Raw genomic sequence first — 6128 nt, forward strand, 5'->3', positions numbered from 1 at the left:
AGTCGGTATGAATCACATATCAATCATTCCCGGAGATCTGCAGCTCTGATTTGTTGTAGGGAATGAAGGTATATTAAGCACGCTATAGTGTTAAGTGCGGGTAAGTTATAGAACGGCAAAGGTCTGTGTACGAGGGAATGTCTGTATAATGCTTTATTGATCATATACACGTTACAAGAATCCAGTTTGGTAGAAACTCAATGTGGTTCAGTTGATGCCATGAATTGCGTTTGTGTGTGATGTATCATGGCGTTTAACACACGTATCTTAAGGGAAAGCGTTAGTGCCCTAAATGATCACACTGTGACACTGTAGTGGGTTTTTAAACAGTGCCAAGGCATCATCAAAGCATAAGGTGTGGTGCTGTTGGTGGCGCCTATCTCTTAATCCTCAGTCTCACCTCTAGCGCTGTTCCCAGTGCCTCACACTGCTGCTCCACACAGAGAAAGAGAACCCTTACAAGTACACACAGCAACACCCAGGGCCTTCTTGGACATACTATATCAGTGCCAGATCTTTCCCATTGCCTTACAGTGATTGGAGCTAGCAAATAATTCCATACAGTTTACCTGTTGATCATTCGCCATTTGTTATGCAGGACTCAAATGCGCAGTTTTGAGAGAAACACATGGTATTGTATTTTTATTTTTAAACACGGTACTGTGTATGTTACTACACTTTGTTAAATACATCTGTTTGCAAGTCATGGTTCAAATGTGTGTTGGTCATTTCACCTGGAGAGTGTAATGACTTAATTACCTGTGTTACATTGTGATGGGGGTTTGGGAACTAAAATTACAAAATTAAATAATTGCAAATGTCTTATAAGCATGGTAATTAAAGAATAAGTAGTAGGGTTCCGTAAAATATACGTCCCCACGTGTTGCTGCAACTGTTTAAATACCTGTCATTCTTTTCATTGTTAACATCCGGACAGCTTTTGACACGTATATAACTCTAAACTCTGTTTCAAAGCTTTTTTTCAAAATGTCCGCTCTAGTGCACTGGGGTTTGAGATCTGTCCTCTAAATCACTTCAAGAAGAGCAATTAAAAAAACATAACAAGTGCTCTGTTTTTTTCTGTTCTGCACCACATCATGGATCATACTTGCCATTTGACACTGTGGGCAATAATCCTTACACTATCAGTGCACTAGAGCGGACATCTTGAAAAGAGCTTTGAAACAGACTTTACAGTTATAAGTGTAAAAAGTTGTTAGGATGTTAACAACAGAAAGAAAATGACAGGTATGTAATTTAAACAGGCGTAGTCACATGTGGGGATGTGTACCGCTATATTTTTACTTACTCTTTAGTGTACAGCTATGCCCAAAGGTTTTGCATCACTTAGAATTTTAGGATTGAGACATCATTGATATATATATTTAAAAAAAAACAAAAAAAAACGAAAACTTTATGAACATAATTTAGATATTTTATTTAACATTATGTAATCAAAGAAACTACACAATTATATTGCAAAACTCTACCGGAAACCATAATAGTGGCACAGTATTTCATGTTAGATTTCAAAATTCAATACGTTAACGGAACATTATTCAGCGGGTTTCATTCGACTTTATGAAGCAAAATTAGTTAATTCTATAGGTTGATGCAAAACCTTTTGGCCATAGCTGTACAGTGTAGCTGAAACGTTTGTCGGCTTTCTTTGAAGTTTCAAATTAGAATTTATGACTGAAACTCTGAAACAAGGACCTCTTTGTTGTAATGAGTTGGGTGTGACCTCTCATAGTCACAAGACATTTCCGTGTCTGTTCTTGTTACTGTCTCTGGGTATTCCACATGCAGCGATTCAAAGCAACACATGATTTTTATCTTTCCAAAGTTTGCAACCAAATCAGGTATAGTTAACAGCCATGGAGATTTCCTTAGGGGGGTAATTCAATTAAACACGAATGATCCCACTCAAATGAAATGGCACCCTCCAATAGGAAAGTTACATTAACACACTCTGGTTATTTGCAAGCGTTGTCCCTGCCTATTTGTGGATTTGCAGCTATGCTCTATGTCAGTGAAATTTATTTTTACATTGTTGTTACACAACAACTAGATCAATATACCCATGACTAATGTTATTTCATGTATTCTGTTGCTGCACGAATATCCATGTAATTACCATGGTACAGACCTTTATGTAATTACATATGGCACTGAATCCAGTAGCTAACATGTAAGAGCATAAAACCTCACCCAGTTAGTACCATGTTATTACATATTTATGAATGCCATGTACTTTAAATTGCTTAACCAACTGAGTGGAGCATTATCAAGGACTACAATCCCATTTGTATATATTAGCAGATCAATACCAAAGGTGCAATGAGCTGCTTACAACCTTCTCAGCCCAGCAAATAGCTTCAGATCTGTTCTTCTTCTTCTTCTTCTTCTTCTTCTTCTTCTTCTTCTTCTTCTTCTTCTTCTTCTTCTTCTTCTTCTTCTCTTGCCTTTTTATGTAATGCAGGCTACATCAGTCAAGTGCCCTTATATTGGTAACAAAAAGTGACATATCTCTTTTCCTCCATAGAAACTTTGTTCACAATATAGTAATTATGAAAAGGAAAACTAAAACACCATATACCATATTTTATTGTATCCATAACCCCTTTAAACTAAATCTACCAGAGCAGGCATTTGTAAAACCCAAACCATTTCGTGCTTCACGTCAAAGAGTTTTTGATTGGAACAAACATATTTGTGTTTGAATTGGAAACATATTTTCAGCTTTAAGCACAGGGTGGAGTAAGATGTGTCTTTACTTGAATTTCAGTTTGCACACTGGTCTGACCACTTTCGAAACAGACTCAGTATACTCTGCCTACAGCAGATGCACAGTGAGCTTCGAAGAAAGAATACACTGTGGTCCTAATACGATAACACACTCCCTGTGCATTCATTGGTCATTTCATTGTAATGCTGTATATACCATCACTACACAATCAATCTATCAATAGCTAATAACATAACTGATTTGTCATGTAAACATGAGCGTTCCTTTGCTGAAACTTGAACGATCGCTGTGGAAACTGGGCTGTGTATTTCTACTGTAAACACTGCAGGGTGGTGCAATTTTAAAGCAGCATAGCTATTGGCATGTGTTGCGTGAGAAATGAACCATATCCGCATGTGAGTCAAATGCGATTGATTATTGGCACCTGATCTGAAGGAATTTCTTTAATGAAAAACAAACTGTTTAAATGCTTAAGGGCACATCCCATAATACACTGTACTTATGTAGGCATGAAAAACACTGTTCTGGTATTTGATGAATTGCTATCGTAAAATGTTTTTTTAACTAAAACTGGGTAGGTCTGGTAAACGGATCAGCCAAATTGTCTTATTTTACTAATAGCCGTTTAGATTGGTGCAATTCAAAAGGAACCTTGATCCACAGTAGATGTTCACTAGATGGTGCTGGACATTAAATTCATAACAAGGGGACAGAAGAAAAAGACAACGTAATCTGAAGCACCTTCATTGGTAAAATTGAATTATATTTTAACATACAAACACATGGTGCTACTGCTACTGATTCTGCTGGTGTTTTTCTGCTTTGAGTTTGGTGCTGGTTTTATATTGGCATCCCATTTCTTTCCCCCGGCACTCCCAGCTCCTTATATAAACTTCTGCTTTCTGCTTTATCAGAACTCCCTGGGCGGAGCTGCTCCATCCGGTGGTGTAAAATCTCTTTATTGCCTGCTCTGCTCGTAAAACTGTTGTAAAAGTTCAAACGCAACCCAGTAACGAAATAGTCCTGATATTTCTGCTTTATAGGATAACAAAATAAAGAAGACCCAACATGTGTGAATTGTGGGTTGTATCTGTATTCTATAAAACAGCTGAATTTAGATGAGGTAACAGCAGCCTGGCAGATTCCTGATCAGACTCCACACCAGATAAAGTATTACGGGTAGCTGAGGACTCATACAGTGCACTTTAACATGGATCGCAGGGCTCAGACTGGGCTGTTTTCCCTTTAAATCTCATTGGATGTGAGGGAGACTCAAAAGCAGCTTAGCTTAGGCGACGAGTGAAATGAGTTTGGGGATATCACATGCATGGTGGGACGGGCCACAATTTGTGAAAACCCAAAACAATATCCTCAAGGCCATGCCATTCTAATGTTCAAATCAGGTGACCTTTTGGCTTGAGGTTGAGTTCTTGTTTTAACACATTGCAGTGGGTTCTCATTCTCGTAGTCCTGAGTCTTAAAGAGAAGAGACAGATACAGATCTGACTGTATTGAACTGGCCCAAACTGTCTGGTGAACCTTGAGTCATATTATTGTTATGTCTATGTAAGAAGTGTAACAGGCAGTGTTGTGTGATACACTGCCATCACAGATTCTGTCCCGTCGGTGAGATAGGAGGATGTTAAGAGATCTAAAACAACAAATCAACAAATGCAGACGAGGCTTACAGTGTGTGAGGTTGTTCAATCCAGCCTGCACCCTGTTACATACAGGTCACAGATCTTCACAGACTGCAGCTTCCTTGTCAGTAAGTTATAGCTGAAAACAAACATCTTTCCTTAGTGAGGGACACAATTTACAATAGTGCTTTGTCCAAACACAATATGTACAAAAGCTATTCCATTTAACAAGTATACCCACCTGTCACACGGCTAGCTGAGTGGTGACGTCAGAACCAGGAAATGAATACACAGAGAACAGATGAGGTGAAATGATGAAACCGCTGTTGCGCGGTTTATTAAAAATAAAAGGTTTAAACAAACAGAAGACAGGACACGGCACTTTAAGACAAAATAAATAGACAAACAAAATGGACTAACACTTAACAAACGGTGCACGGACAGACACACAAACAAACACGGTGAGTCTATATATAAACAAACAAGTATCATGCTGGTCCTACCAGCACGCGATAGCAATTGTTATTTACTTTTCTTTCACTTTAGTTCTCCTCCTCTCTCTCCCGTTCTCCACTCACCGAACACACAACCCCGAGTGAGTAAAACGTGCATCTATATATACTGTTGTGCTGGGATTCAATTACTAATTAATTATTCACTTGAATCCCAGCACGTTAATTAATTATGTGCAACCTCGTGCTCACATATTAAATACTTTAAATGCACGTGAAGTGATGTGCAATCCCGTGCCTAAATACAATTATACATTTTAAATAACTCGTGCTGCACACACCCATTTATATCCCGTGCAGCCATCTCTATACACCAACATTAACACACCACACGCAACATACAGTACAATACAGAAATGCACACAGGGGCGGGGCACATTGCCACACCACCCTACAGCTATGGCCAAAGGTTTTACATCACCCTATAGAATGACCTCATTTTGCTTCATAAAGATGAATGGAAGTTGATAAAAAAACAGACACAAATTCATTTATATTTAATTCATTTTTGTTTTCTTTATTTTGTGGTGTATTTTAGTTAGTTAAATACTCAGGAAAGCCATTGCCACCTGGGAACCAAAAAACTACAAAAACACTTGGGAATCCAGGTATTGGTAAGGCTTCTTGTCTGGTTAAATAATATTACCCACTACTACCTAATAGTCACCTTGGATAAAGGCGCCTGCTAAATAATAATAATAATAATAATAATAATAATAATAATAATAATAATAATAATAATAATAATAATAATAATAATAATAAATACAAATATTCAAGACTAAAAAGACTCCTCCCCACCCTGCCCTGAAGGCCTTGGTCAAACTTTGCTAAGCACTGCAGAACATTCCAAACACTAAACAGTGTTTCATTGTCTTGGTAAAAGCGTAAACAATGAGGGTTCACAGGGTGAGGGCAGTTTGTATGAATGAACCAATCAGCATTGGGGCAGGCTGGACAGTTACAGGGAATGCAACATCTTAAATGGTCACTATATTCCAGTATATTCAATATAACCTCTGTGCAAAACTAGACACAGAACGCATATTGTGTTACCTCTACATTAACAATGACAATGACATGTCAATTGAAAGAAGGCGTGTGTATTAGAGTATTGTTTTTATGTCGCAAAAATGTATTACCGCCCCACAATATGTTCAAATAAATTGTGACCTAGTTTTAAAATTAGGTGTAATTGAGGTGTAATTGTGGTTGAGAAGAGTTCAG

This window comes from Acipenser ruthenus, chromosome 29, assembly GCF_902713425.1.
Source record: "Acipenser ruthenus chromosome 29, fAciRut3.2 maternal haplotype, whole genome shotgun sequence".
NCBI lineage: Eukaryota > Metazoa > Chordata > Actinopteri > Acipenseriformes > Acipenseridae > Acipenser > Acipenser ruthenus.